The sequence below is a fragment of the Pseudorca crassidens genome, chromosome 10 (assembly GCF_039906515.1).
Source record: "Pseudorca crassidens isolate mPseCra1 chromosome 10, mPseCra1.hap1, whole genome shotgun sequence".
Taxonomy (NCBI): Eukaryota; Metazoa; Chordata; class Mammalia; order Artiodactyla; family Delphinidae; genus Pseudorca; species Pseudorca crassidens.
In genome coordinates this window covers 36,733,795-36,748,138 of record NC_090305.1, presented here as the reverse complement: position 1 = coordinate 36,748,138, position 14,344 = coordinate 36,733,795, and the positions used below count along the sequence as shown (strand labels likewise).

The 14,344-nt window shown below is 40.6% G+C and overlaps 1 protein-coding gene across 3 annotated transcripts in view; it reads right to left on the bottom strand.

The window, feature by feature from the left end:
- The window catches only part of BTBD9 (BTB domain containing 9), a 419,689-nt gene that overhangs the window by 148,610 nt on the left and 256,735 nt on the right, over positions 1-14,344 (bottom strand). The gene's annotated exons all lie outside the window — the stretch shown is intronic.

Below are 14,344 nucleotides of genomic sequence, written 5' to 3'. Positions count from 1 at the left end.
ACCCTGTACCTGCTCCTTAGGGCTAGCTCCAACTGAGCCTGGAAGAATTACAGCAAAATTAAGGAGGTACCACTTTCCAGAGAATGAAGTAGAACTTAGATTTGGTTTACCTAGAAAATCAAACCAGGGACTGTTCAGCTCAACCCCTGAATGTCAGTACAACTGTATATCCATGAGACATTTACACTGGAGAATAACAAACAGCTTCTATCCTTGCTTTGTGGTTAGGAATGTGCCTGTGCACAGGTGCACAAACACACACAAAGTCAAATGCTTTCCAACTCAATGAAAGCTTTCATCCACTGGATGAAATGCATGAAATCAATACTGCTTTCTTGTTGAAAGTAAAAATCCACGGAAACTACTGAAAACCACTCACAGCTTCTTATATTTTAATATTGCTCCTGAATCCTTGTTAGGAAGTTAACCCAATATACTTACGCCAGCCCCCCACTTGACTGCTAGGAAGCCTTCTCCTGACCAGAGGAAGTGATCAGCAGAGGTGACCCAGCCTGCTCTGCAGCCTCCCTCCTGGCCACACGGACCTGGCATCTGCATACAGTGCAGAGTTTCACAGGGCAAGTCTCGAGCCTCTCGGCCTGTTCACCCTCTCTGACAACAAGCATTAACCTTGGAGCAACTTGCTCCTTTCACTCTTCAAAGGGATCTGACAGTTCACAGGTTAATGAACAGACAAACTTACTCTTCTGAGTGTCACACAATTCCAGAGGTAATGTAATGTGCCACACACAGTCTTACTGGAATTCAAAAGAAAAATAAGAAAAAAAAATAACTAGATTAACTGATAACGCTCTCTCAAATTATGAACTATGTGCTCTGAAGGATGGGGCATACTAAACGAACAGATTTCAATGAGGTGATGACAGACTGGGCAAGGTTTTAGTAATATCTTCCCTCCGCTATGTAAAACAACCTTCCACTTAGATGATACAATTTTACGTCTGAGTTAATCGCTGTTCACTAATTCGGTAATTTCCTTACATTTCTCATTATTCCAAGTTAACTGTATAATGTAAATGCCAATTATAAAAATTCACATAAAAGAGGCTATATTTGGGGGTTTTGTATCGTGGGCTATTTTCCCTCCTGTTTCTTCCAACCTGAATCTCACCGCACTCCCTGTGCACCTCATTTAGCCACCTGCTCCTTGACACGAGCTGATCGCTCATCTTCATAACCGATAGTAATGCTTTCTCCTGGACTGGCTGCTCAGTGTTCCCACATCCACTGCAGGGAGACACCGCTCTTCCTGTGTGGAGAGTCAGGGCAAACTGCGGTGCTCACCAGAGCCCTCTGGGTAAGCAGGAGGTTGGCCCTGATCTGTTCTTTCAAGCCCTCAAGGCAGACAGAAGATGCTGATTTTACTGGGTTTGGGTGGGTGGGTGGGGTTCATTTAAAATAAGTTCTAAATGATCTGGGTAGAACGGACTGTGTGGTTCTTTACTGTAGGCAGTAACAATCTCTCTGGGCTTTCTGGAGCGGAAGGGGTGTGTTAAGCCTGGCACCTTGGCCTGAATCTAATTTTGCCCATTTCCTTATACCCACAGGAACTCAACAAGCATAGCACTTTCAACCGCACATAGTCGTGACAGTCTGAGTGCTGCTGTCTGCAATCGTGGAGGGAATGGAGGGAATGTGGTTTGGTGGAATTTGATCAGATCATTTTCCTGTTCCCTAGGTCAAATCTCTCAAAGGAGAGATAGCCCTCCTAATACTGTGCAAGGCAGAGGAGCCAGGAAGGGACTAATAGGGCCCTTCCCCACTGGCAGTTCTTAAAGTTAAATAGTTCAGGCTGACCTAAGGGGATGCAGTAATGTCCGTCCCACCCCCCCCACCCCCGCCTTTCTTTTCAAAACATTATATGGAACCAGGCTCTCCTAGTTTAGACAACAGTCATTTCCCAAATTTTACCCAAATATCAGTGCAAATATCAGGAGTGGGAGAAAATATAGAACCTTCCCCTCCCTTGCCCCCCAGTTACAGAAACTGAAAATAAAAAATTGTACTGGAATACATTTTACAGCCTTAATGATAGTGTTTGTGATAACTAACAAGATAATATGTATGACTGCAAAAGCATTGAGAGATGCCTCCAGATAAAAAGTTCTATATAAATGAAGATAATGTTATCTCTGCTGCATAATCCTGAGGTCAAATTAGCAATTCACCACTGTACATCACACTTCCTGATTAGCCTGTTATATGTAATGCTCACAACAAGTTTAATTATTCTAGTTCTACAATACTTTCTAAGTCTACATAAAATTATAGCCTAATTTACAAAAATGGCATAAAGTCCTTACTCAAATACACATTAAAAAATGGTAACAAAGTCACAAGAAAGAAGCCATGCCCCTTTTCTCCAGCAAGGAATTGTTTAGCATAGGACTCTATCCTTTACTGAAGATCTAGATCTAGAAATAGCAAACAGGCGTTAACTAATCCCCCAACTTCAGTGACGGGTAGGGCAGCCTGGAGTTCTCCATTAAGAACACAGGGGCCCTGTCCAGCTCAGGGGAAGGCATGCCCTGATCCATGAGCAACGTCTAGAGGAAGAAGGAGGCAGCACCATCAAGGTACCATCTTTGATCATAAGCAGATTTCCTTAATGGAGCTCACAAGGGAACATGCTGGAGGCAGAAGTTACCACTATCCAAGCTACTGAAAAATCCAAGGGCTGGTGATGGGAGGGAGTCCTCTCTCTCTTTCCTTCTTTTTCTTTGAAAAACAAAACAAAACTTGCTTCTGGGTCACAACACCTAAACAGGAGAAGCAGATGCCACATTTCTCTGTCAAAAAAGATTCTGAATAAGAGGTAAAACTTAAGCTTTTTTTCTTTCAACATCATCTCTCCAATGCACACTCAGACTCTGATTTAACCTGATAATAAGGACAGTGGCAGCTAGTGACTTCATCAGTATGCAGAGAGGGGCGCTGCTGAAAAATATGACAGCTATCCTTTGTTCTCTCTGAGGTCCTCAACCGCAGCTCAGACAGTTGGAAGATAATTAAAACTTAAACAGTGCTGAGAAAGGCAGATATGCAACAGATTGGCCATTTCCTTTTTTTTTTTTAAATTTAGTGTCTTTAAAAAAATGTATTTATTTTATTTATTTATTTTTGGCTGCGTTGGGTCGTTGTTGCTGAGTGCGGTCTTTCTCTAATTGCGGTGAGTGGGGGCTACTCTTCGTTGAGGTGTGCAGACTTCTCATTGCGGTGGCTTCTCTTGTTGCGGTGCGTGGGCTCTAGGTGCACGGGCTTCAGTAGTTGTGGTTCGCGGCCTCTACAGCGCAGGCTCAGTAGCTGTGGCGCATGGGCTTAGTTGCTCCGCGGCATGTGGAATCTTCCCAGACCAGGGCTCGAGCCCGTGTCCCCTGCATTGGCAGGTGGATTCTTAACCACTGCACCACCAGGGAAGCCCCAGATTGGCCATTTCTGATGAGGATCAATGCTGTTCACATGAGCCCTGGTGTAACAGTCTGTTTCCAATATTCTCCTCCCTTCCCTGTGTTAGCTGTCTTCTAGTCACTGACAAAGACTGGGGCCTCAACACAGTTCAGAACAGGATGTTTCAGTGCAGCAGTTTCTAGGAGCTATAATATTGTGGGTGAAAAGAGATTCTTCTTTAAAAAAAATGAAACCTAAACCTTCCAAGGATAGCACTCTGAAATTGAAAGGCACTATAGAGTTTTGAAGTACTGGCTTTAGAGTCTAACCGGACCAGGTGTGTAGCCCAGCCCCATCACTTAATTAGCTGTGTTACTTCGGGGAAAAAAATGTTTTAAACCTTTCTGAACCACAATTTCCTTCTCTATAAAATGTCAGTACACAAGCCTTACATGATATTTAAACAACATAAATATTTAAAGTGTCTAATGCAGTGCTTGGCAGAACAGAGTATCATTAAATAGAAATGCAAAGAGTAGGCCGCTGGAGGCGGCATTTCTTTTGGACTTCGAGACTGCTGGTTGTCTGGGAGAGCGTTCCCAACTCTGGTTGTTAAAGTGGTGCATCCGCATCCAGGAGGAGGCAGGCCCGAGGATGGACTTCAAGAGCACAGGCAGGGGCTAGTCCTTACCCTTAGGGCCCCACAGCATATGTAGAAAGAAGCTACATTCCAAACGCAGATTACCTGGCTCTATGTTATTTCCTGCTTTAAGCCCCTCGTCTTTAGAAAAGTCTATTTTAAGTGTTCTTGACCTGACTCAGCTCTGCATAAGGAAACAAGGGAAGAATCTTTTGCCCATATTTGGTCCAGCTACCCAGGCCCACAGAAGAGTTTCTTTTTTGTGCTAACTCTGGAAGTTTGGAGTTTTAAGAAAAATAGCACTTCTTACAAAGAAACATCATAACACTGTGAACTAGAAAATTTTTGCCTTGGAGATTTCACTGTTTTCCCTGCCTGTCCCGGGAAGGTACTACAAATTCCTATTCTTAACCTATCTTTCCATCATTTCTTGTCAGGACGCTACCATATTTCATTTCTAAGTCACATACAATACATCTTTAACAAACTGAATATAGAAAAACAGCAACTTGTACACCCTCACTTTAAACCCCTTGGAACCCTCTAGTCTTGGTATTCTTTAGTCTTTAGCCTACTTGTGGTTACAGTTGATCCTTAACCTTTGCCTCTAGTTACAAGATCATCTAACACTGTACTGAGCAGGTTCTACTACAAGATAAAACTGAATTCAGCAAAAAAATTTTAAATGAGCTCTCAAGGGATCAACTAAAGCCAAAAATCCATCAGAATTTTATTCTTTGGTAAACAAAGTTTTATTCTCAAATTGAACTTCACATTCTTGGGTTAAACAAAGATGCTTGAGAAAACCAGGGTTAGCCTAAGACTGGGATCCTGAACAGCACAAGAAGGGATCCTTAACATTTTGGCTCCTCCTCTGAGGTCTCCATGGAGAACTCTGCAGAGAAAAACTGTTCTTTGCTGTGGCCAGAGGCAGTCACCTGACAAGCTACAGCATTTACTAGGGACTTAGGACCATGTGGGATTTGAATTCACCATTTCCACGATTTCCTATTTGACCTTTCCTTTCAAGGAGATATGAAGAATGTACATAAATAATTCTCTAGCCAAAAAAGCTGGAAATGTATGTGGGTTTCCCCAGTATGATATTTTCTTTTAGTTCTAGGTACCAAGTTAATGCTCTTAGAATCAAACCACAGACCAGAGGGTGAAGTGACTTCAGGTCTTGTTGCTAAGGCAGCAAGTGGAAAACAGTTTACTGCCAGAATGACAAAAAGTTTCTAGAAAAAGCATGTTGCGACAGAACAGATTTGTTACTCTTAGAAAACCTTCCCTCCCGCTGATCTGTGGAGCTATAGATTCTCTTCTACTGATTTCAGCAAGGGGTCCCAGCAGCATTTGCTTATTTGGGAGAGGAAGAATTATTGAAAGGTTAAACACTCTGCCAGAGTTAGCCTAAGCAGAGTCTACTGTCTCAGAGAACAGCCCTGATGCTGTCTGACCATTACCCCTGCAGAGGGAGCTATCATGTTCCAGCAACTCCACTATTCAACCTGAAGGGCAAACAAAACAAGAAGTCATCTTGTTTTTCAGAGAAAATTGATGCTATACAGAATCAAGTATGCAGAAGGGATAAGATCGGTAAATAATTACTAACACAGCATAACCCAGTGCTACCCAAAATAGAAAGTCATTCCAACATTAGAGAGAAATATTTAAGTGTTGTTTTTTATTTGAGGGAAATGTGCATTTTTAACAATAGGCTTTTTTTCCCCACCCCCGAATATGCAGAACCGAAAACCTACCATAATAATATGCCTTCAATCTATGAAAACATATTTGAAATTAATATCACAAAAGAACTTAATTAGTATTTATTTATATAAATCATATGAAAATGATATAACCTGTAAATTTATTTAATTCATTTCTATTTTCTGCTTGCACTTTTACCATTCAATAGCCTTGTAGGTATACTGAGTAAATGTGTTATTAATCAAGATTTAATAAACATTTACTAGGTACAAGAAATTCTGCTAAGCACTGTGAGGAATGGACAAGAAAGACAGGACATAAACCTTCATCTGGAGAAGTTTACAGTGCAGTTTAGAAGGTAAGACTAAAACCCATCAAACTGTATGATTTTTGACAGGACTGAGCTGAAAGAGTGACCTAGGTTCTAGTCAGAGCTTCACAATGCATTAGGTATAAAATTGGGGGCAAGTTCCTTAATCTCTCTCAGTCTCAGGCTCCACGTTGGTAGTAGTGGTAAGGAGAAAGACATAAGAGCCTCTGACCTAGTCACAAATGGTAGCCTAACCTTAAAACACCAAATTTAGCAGCATGAACTTTAAAAGTCCTCCCTTCAAACAAAACAAAACATAGCTAAAACAGAAATAATCCCTTTCCTGCCCCGCCCCCACACCCCCAGATGATCACAGTCTTACCCAACAAATATTAACTGAGTATTTACCATGTGTCAGCTACTCCTGCTGGGTGCTGGGATATGGGATTGAACACTACAGATAAAATCTATTCCTCATGGAATTTACATTTCAGGTCAGGAGACAGACAACAACTAAAAAAATCAAATAATTAGCCATTGGTTGGTAGGTGATCTATTTAGCATAGAACTTTACAGACAAACTTGCTAAACTGTAAGGATAAACAGTTATAAAACCTCTCCCTGTAGGAATAAAAGAAGAGTCAAATGGGAAGGCATGACTAGCTCTGATTGAGAATATGGATATACCACAAATGAGTCTGCGATATGGACACAGTATACCTATTATACATATTTAGCAGGATATAGGCAAAAATCTAATTAGGTAGGTTTGTTACCGTCTGGAAAGAGGAACTGATTTGAATTTCGTGGGAAGAAATGTCTTATTTTATTTATTTCATGGTTTCGTTTTCTTTTTATCTCCGCTTTTTTTCGGATTGTAATTTTCAAGGGATTATAGAAAGACAAAATGGCAAGTAAAAGATATAAAATAAAAAGTGAATAAGGGAGAGAGGGAGGGAGGGAGGGAAGAAAGGAGAAAGAAAGAAGAGAGACAAAGGGAGGAGCCAGAGGAGGGAGGGGGAGGGGAGGAAAAGATCATGAATATGTATAAACCAATCCCTTCTTCTGTCTGTTATGTGCTATTGTGAACAAATCCCCCTGTGGGAATACTGTTAACCAATTTTATTACTCAATAAAACATCTGAAACCAACACAAAGTATATTTTAAGAAATAGAACTAAATTACCAAAAGTTCAATATTTGCATTTTTTCATTAACTTTTCCCCTAGCCCAAGATACTGGGAGTAGGAGACAGAATTTCACCAGTTTTATCTTTAAAATGGCTGCATTATCTTTTTCAGTTTATCCAGTAGGCTGTGCATTTCCACGAATGTAGACAAATGAGTCTAATGGAATTGTGCACTAGAGAAAAAGTAGAAGAAAATTAAATTTGTTAGTTTCCCTATGAATCTGTAAGAACTCATTTGGTGACTATGACCTGTAGCCAGCCTGCTTTAGGATCATGATGGGTAAGGGAAGTTTCTCTTTTTTTTTTTTTAAACCTAAGACTATGGTAGAGATATGCCACTTACTATAACTTAAAATTTTAAGGGCTGGAGGAGCCTGTCCTTTTTTTTCCTTTTAGAGTGGAAGATTAAATACAGAAGGAAGAGAGGCAAACAGAAGGAGAAAGAATTTGCCTTTCCCTGAAGAAAAATCTAAGAATCCTTCTAAGAATGTAAACATTTGACACACTGAGAAACAAGACAGGAATTGCATAAGACGGTTGGAATAACAGAAGTGAAAACTGAGTGACAAGTCAAGAGAGTAATAAAGAGAGCATAGGGAGTAAGGAAACCACGAATCTTCATTCCGGACCTCTGATAAACTAGCACTGGAATTAAAATAAAAGCTACCAGCTTCTGAACACATCCCATGTGCTAGCCCTTGAATGCATTATTTCCTTTCATGGAAAACTCATACCCTACACACTCATACAGTCAGGCTGGAGATTTCAAAGCTCAACAGAACACACGTCCCTCAAAGCCTCTGTATTCCTTATGAGCTATGTAAAGAAACCTGTGTTCCAGGCAGTAACAGCTTCTAAAAGAGAACTGAAATATATTTGGAGAAAACAAGTTCAACCCAGAAAAGCTACATACTTGCCACCTACTATACCCAGACTTCTATGCTCACAAAAAATTTCAGGGACCCTCCTTTGCCCTTTGGGAAGTTCTCGACCTTTACCTAGAGAATTGATCAGGGCGAAAAATAAAAAGATTCAGAGATTTACTTAGCACATAATTCAAGTATCAGCATAACTAGGTACAAAGCTACCAACCAGAGGCAGAGTAGTCAAAGTAAACAAAAATAATACTACAGAAAACTTGAGAAGAACACTCATACCAACAGCACAGGGAATGCAAATGATAATAGGAAACAGAAGTATTTTTGTCTTGGGCACCAAAAGTGGTGTGGCTATGTTCTATTTCAGGGTTTGTTAAAGCCAGAAGTGCATGACTGATTTCGCTGTAGAAGCCTGTACACTCCAGCTTCCAAACAGCATGAAGGATTACTAATTTCAGCACTACTGGTATAAGAGATTTTGCTCCTAAAATCTGTCAATGTGTTAGAACTTTAATACAAGCAAAAGAGAAAAGAAAATAGCAAGATGTTCTGAGTGGCACTATTTGGTGACCTACAGAGTCTGCAGCTTATAGTAGGGGCTGAGCAGACATGAGACAGCTTCAAACCTAACAGTCTGCCCAATCATTTTAGAAGACATTTCCCCATACTCATGCCTTTTGTGTTAGGAGTCCTATGTACTGTGGAAGTTTTGAAGCCTGTTCCAAACCATATTTCTACTGGATTAGCAAGTAGGTTGGGAGGTGGAGTAGTCTGGCAAGGATTTTTGTTTTCCTTCCCCAAAGCTTCTTAAGAGCTCAACCATTCATGACCTAGACTTTACTGGTATAGCATTAGTGCTAAGTTAGTGATCAGAAAGAAAATGTCAATCCTTACACTTGTCTGAGAAATTCAAGGAAAGAAAAACTTATGAGAGAAACGCACATAAACTAAAATGTATACTTTGTAAGAGGATTTATTTTTTAATAAACAAGAAGATTCTATTATATTACTAGTAGTCACTGCTACTGCTGTGGTGTTTGGAATCCTCATTAAAATAAAACAAAACTGGCTTAACTATTTCTCTTTCTTCTTTTACAGAGAAACTTTTACACATACATAGTTTAAAAAGTCAAATAGCCTATAAGACTTATTATGAAAAATACTCCCCCCATGCTCCATTTCCTTCTCTCCCCAGAGGCAACTGTTCTTACCTGTTTTAATGGATTATTTCAGGATTTATCTCACATCTATAATTATCATGCATTTAGTGCTACTTCTTGATTTTCCAGCTTTAGGCCTTACCTACCAATCTACTACTATGGAAGACAATTTTTTAGCTCTCTCCTCCATTTGTACCCTTTTCCTATCCCCCAATTTAGACTGTATTGTAACTTTGGTTGAATCAATACTCAGTGTTTACATCATGATTATGTAGATATTATTCACAACTAATATATGGAGTACTTTCCTTTTCTGCAGTTTTTCTTCCCTACTAAGAGAAAGAGCCTTGATTTTTGGTTGGAAGTAGTTTTCTTTCAGAATTTTGAAGGTCTTATTCTACTGCCTGTCAAGTTTCTAGTTTTGCTATTGAGAAATCATTATGATACCTGACTTGATTTCTCTCTTCCTTTTTCACTCTTTTATTTTTTTAATTTAAAAAACATGTCCTGTTCTGGAAACATGCAGATTTTTCTCTGCTTCCCTAGTATTATGAAATTTCATGATGCCTTAGTATGGGTCTATTTTCTTCTACTGTGTTGGGCACTCAGAAGGCCTTTGCAATCTGGAAATCCACGTATTGATAACTCAGTTTTGGTAAATGTTCTTGAATTATTGTTATTGACTTCTTCCTTTGGATTTTTTTAACCTCTCTTTATGAAACTCCTCGTTTTGAATATTGGACCTCCTTATCTTTACCTGTATTTTCATACTTCCTCTATCTGTCATTTTTTGGTGATTTTGTTCCACTCTGTGGGAGAGTTCCTCAACTTTATCATCTGTGCTCTCTACCGAGTTTTCCATTTCTGCTTTAATATTTTAAGTTTCCAACTGTATTTCTTATTCTTCAAATGTTCCTTTTTTATGGCTTTTCCTTCTTGGTCTAAGATTGCCATATTTAACCTCTCTGAAGATAGCGATAATTTTTTTTTAAAGTTTTCATCTCCCTGTATAGTTTTTTTTTCCTGTTTGTTTTAGTCTTTATGTTTCATATTAGTTTCCTCAAATGTCTGGTTGTCAAGAAGGTTGTCAGGAAGGAACCTAGACATTTTCCTCAAAAGGAAATTCTGAGAATATAGTTGCCTAAATGGGTCAACTGTCAGGAAAATCTCACTTTCAGATTCTTTAGCTCTTCCCTCTTAGACTGACTGAATTATCTAGAAAGATGTTTCTAATCCTCTGCATGGGAAATATGGGCTTGACTACCAGAGTTTCAGAGTGGTGAAACAGGGTAGGGGTATTCATCTGAATGTGTGGCAGGGGAGGTATTACTGAAAGGTAGGGTCTAAGCATCAGACCACCTAATATTCCTATAGTACAACCTTTCTAACCTATGCGTGGTGTCCCACTTTAGAGACCTTCTGTTTTACCTCTGTTTTATCTTTATCAAAGAATAAATTTCCAAAGTCAGAAAGAGAAAGACAAATACTGTATGATCTCTTTTATAGGTGGAATCTAAAAAAGCCTAACTCATAAAACAGAGTAGAATGGTAGTGGGCAGAGGCTGGGAAGTGAGTGAAATGGGGAGATGTTGGTCAGTTGGTACAAATTTCCAGTTACAAGTTCTGGGGACCTAATGTACAGCAATGGAGACTACAGTTAACCAAACTGTATTATATATTTGAAATACATATTTGAAAGTTGCTACGAGGGTAGATCTTAAATGCTCTCACCATTAGGAAAAGGTACTTCTGGGCTTCCCTGGTGGCGCAGTGGTTGAGAGTCTGCCTGCCGATGCAGGGGACATGGGTTCGTGCCCTGGTCCAGGAAGATCCCACATGCCGCGGAGCGGCTGGGCCCGTGAGCCATGGCCGCTGAGCCTGTGCGTCTGGAGCCTGTGCTCCGCAATGGGAGAGGCCACAACAGTGAGAGGCCCACGTACCGCAAAAAAAAAAAAAAAAAAAAGAGGTACTTCTGTGAGGTGACAGAAATGTTAAATAAATCTACTGTGGTGATCATTTCACAATATATGTGTATCAAATCATTAGGTTATAACCTAAATGGGAAAAGAATTTGAAAAAGAATAGATACATGTATATGTATAACTAAATCACTTAGCTGTACACCTGAAGCTAACACAACATTGTTAATCAACTACACTCCAATATAAAATAAAAAGTTTAAAAATATCACCATGTTATATATCATCATGTTTAGCTTAAACAATGTTATATGTCAATTATATCTTAATAGATCTGGAAAAAAAGAATACATTTCCAGTTTTCTATCAGAGTGGGGAAGAAGCAGTCAAAGTTCTATGAAGTGGGGAAGAGAAGCTAGAGCTCTTAATTGTTTCATAAGTACATAGTTAACCAGTCTTCTCATTTTAGCCCCTTCCTACCTATCTCCTTCATCACAGCTTCAAAGGTGCCTGGTGCCCCTAACTCCTAAGTCTTCGAGGATTTAGTGGCTTAGGATTCAGTTTTCCTGAGCCTGTTAAATCATTTACCAATTGTTCATCTGCATGTTTTTAATCTCCTCTTCCCATTTTCTTTATCCTTATAGATTAACATCTTAAAAATTCCTTTACTGTCATTTCAGTAGGATCTTGTTCTGAAGCATGTGAGAATCAATGTGTGTTCATTCTGCCATCATTACCTGAAAGCTTAACTATTTTTCACAAAAGTATGTCCATGCCTGTGATTAGTCCTACAAGGATAAAGGTTCAAACAAGGATCTTTGCCGGACTTACTGAGTCTGAGACCTTGTATCTTCCAAGCTGCTGTGGCCACAAGGGGACACCTCTAAATTTGTCTGGTACTTAGGACAATAATACAGGGGATAATAACCATTCTTCTTCATCTCCTTCCCTGTCTTCAGCCTGAGGGCTACAACTCTTTTTTCTTTCTAGTCTTGAAATAACATTTTCCCCTTGTTGCTGCTCCTCCATCCCCTTCCTTGTCCCATTCCTTCTACCACATCGTCATATGGTTGTCTCAGATTATTTAGCTATTTTATCTTTTGGACTTGTTTTTCACTAATTAAATGTCCAAACAGGGATACGTCTAGACAGTCCCATAAATTATCACCATTCTGCAGAAAGATTCAAATAATTGAGTGATTTTGTTAGCCACAGTCTCCCTCTCTCTGAAAGAAAGGGGGAGGGTGTTAATTCCCACTAAGTTAAAATAAAATAATTTAGCTCAACCTCACACTGAAACAGCTGCACAGACAGCATTGGTTGCTCTGTTTACCTTAATAACTGTGGAAGAACACCGTCTCCTCCCCCTTCCCACTCTCTCCAGAACAATCACCATGCTCCACATGCAGATGGGGTGATTTAGACTCTCTGGAGCAGAGACAGGCTTGTCTGGTGTTCTTCTGCACATTCGTGCTGTAGCCTTCCTCTGCTGCTGTCACACGACCCAGTTGGTTCAGATAACAGCTGCTGCAGGGGACCTGATGGATTCAGCTGTGGGTCGCCTGGAGGCTTCCCTAATGCCCCAGTCCAGCCAGCTGCATCTAAGCAGAGCCATGGGAAGCAAGTGCCAAAGTAAGAGAAACTATATACTGTACATCCTCTTTAATCCTTGGAGTTACTGCAGCAGCAGCAAAGAGAGAGGGGGAGGAAGAACAAAGAAATATCTCGCAGTGGTGGGGAGCAGGGCGGCCAAGGATTCTAAATCAGACAACTGGAGTGCAAGGTGCAGGTGGAATAAGAGGAACGCTTTCAAAAAGGGTCCATTTGGGTTTCCCTGGTGGCACAGTGGTTGGGAGTCCGCCTGCTGATGCAGGGGACACGGGTTCGTGCCCTGGTCCAGGAAGATCCCACATGCCGCGGAGCAGCTAGGCCCGTGAGCCATGGCCGCTGAGCCTGAGTGTCTGGAGCCTGTGCTCCACAACGGGAGAGGCCACAACAGTGAGCGGCCCACGTACCGCAAAAAAAAAAAAAAAAAAAAAAAAAAAAGGTCCATTCAATTTTATTGCTTACTCCAGGGAGTCCAAGAAAATTCTCAAGTTTTTGGTTTGTTTTCATTCAGTGAGTCAGAATTTAAAGATAATAGGAAGTAATTTCCAACTGATTGTGAACTTTTTGTTAAGCTAAGGAAAGTTAAGTTAGGCACACAGGATGACCAACCATCTATGTTGGCCCAGGACCGTGTTGGTTTTAGTACTGAACATCTCACAGCCCAGGAAGCCACTCAGTCTCAGGCAAACCAGGATAGATGTTCACCCTTCACCACCAACAGCTATTTCCCCTTCTGGGGCTCATGTGAAGCTGGGCTGCATTCACATTCTGCTCAGCACCTTCCTTATCTTCCAGGGCCGCTCCTGCCACACAAATGCTCTCCAGTCTCTATCACGCACAGTCAAACAGACAAGGGCAGGAAAAGGCCATTCTGTGTTTGACTCTCAGTGGAAAAGGGAACCGTGTCATTCAGAGTCCTCCCAGCTTCCTTTCTGGAGTCCCATCAGAAGCACAAGCCTTCTAGCCCACACAGGTGGACCAAAACCATCATGGCAGAAACTGAAAACACGGCTCATCTCAGTGCCTGGAGAAACAGTGCATCCCTCAGTAACTTGAAAATGCTGAACTCCAAAAAGAAGGAAGTCAAAGAAAACTCACTTACACAGAGCTGATAATTCAGTGTATGGATTACTCAGGCTTTCTTCTCTGCTCTCCCCTCCCTCTGGTCCCAGTCATTAGGCCATTTCACTGCTCATTAGCAGGGAGGAGGAAAAAGGAAAGGAGGGGGAAAGTTGAACTAGCCGATTTTTCTATTTATGAGGGAGGGCATTCAAACTATTGGCTCCAGAGGTTCTTTGGTGGGGAGAGAGGATGGGGAATTGGAGGCTGTGGCTCGGTCTGTTGATTTTAATCATTTGGTCTCTCTTAATTCCCAAACAGAACGAATTGTTGCTCCTCTATTTTCACTGAAGGGCTAGCAAAAGTATAAATGTTAGACAAAAAGAAAAAAAAATTACTAGTTAAGCCACACAGGATCCCATCTTTAAAAAAAAAGTCCTTTGTCAAACACCAGAGACAA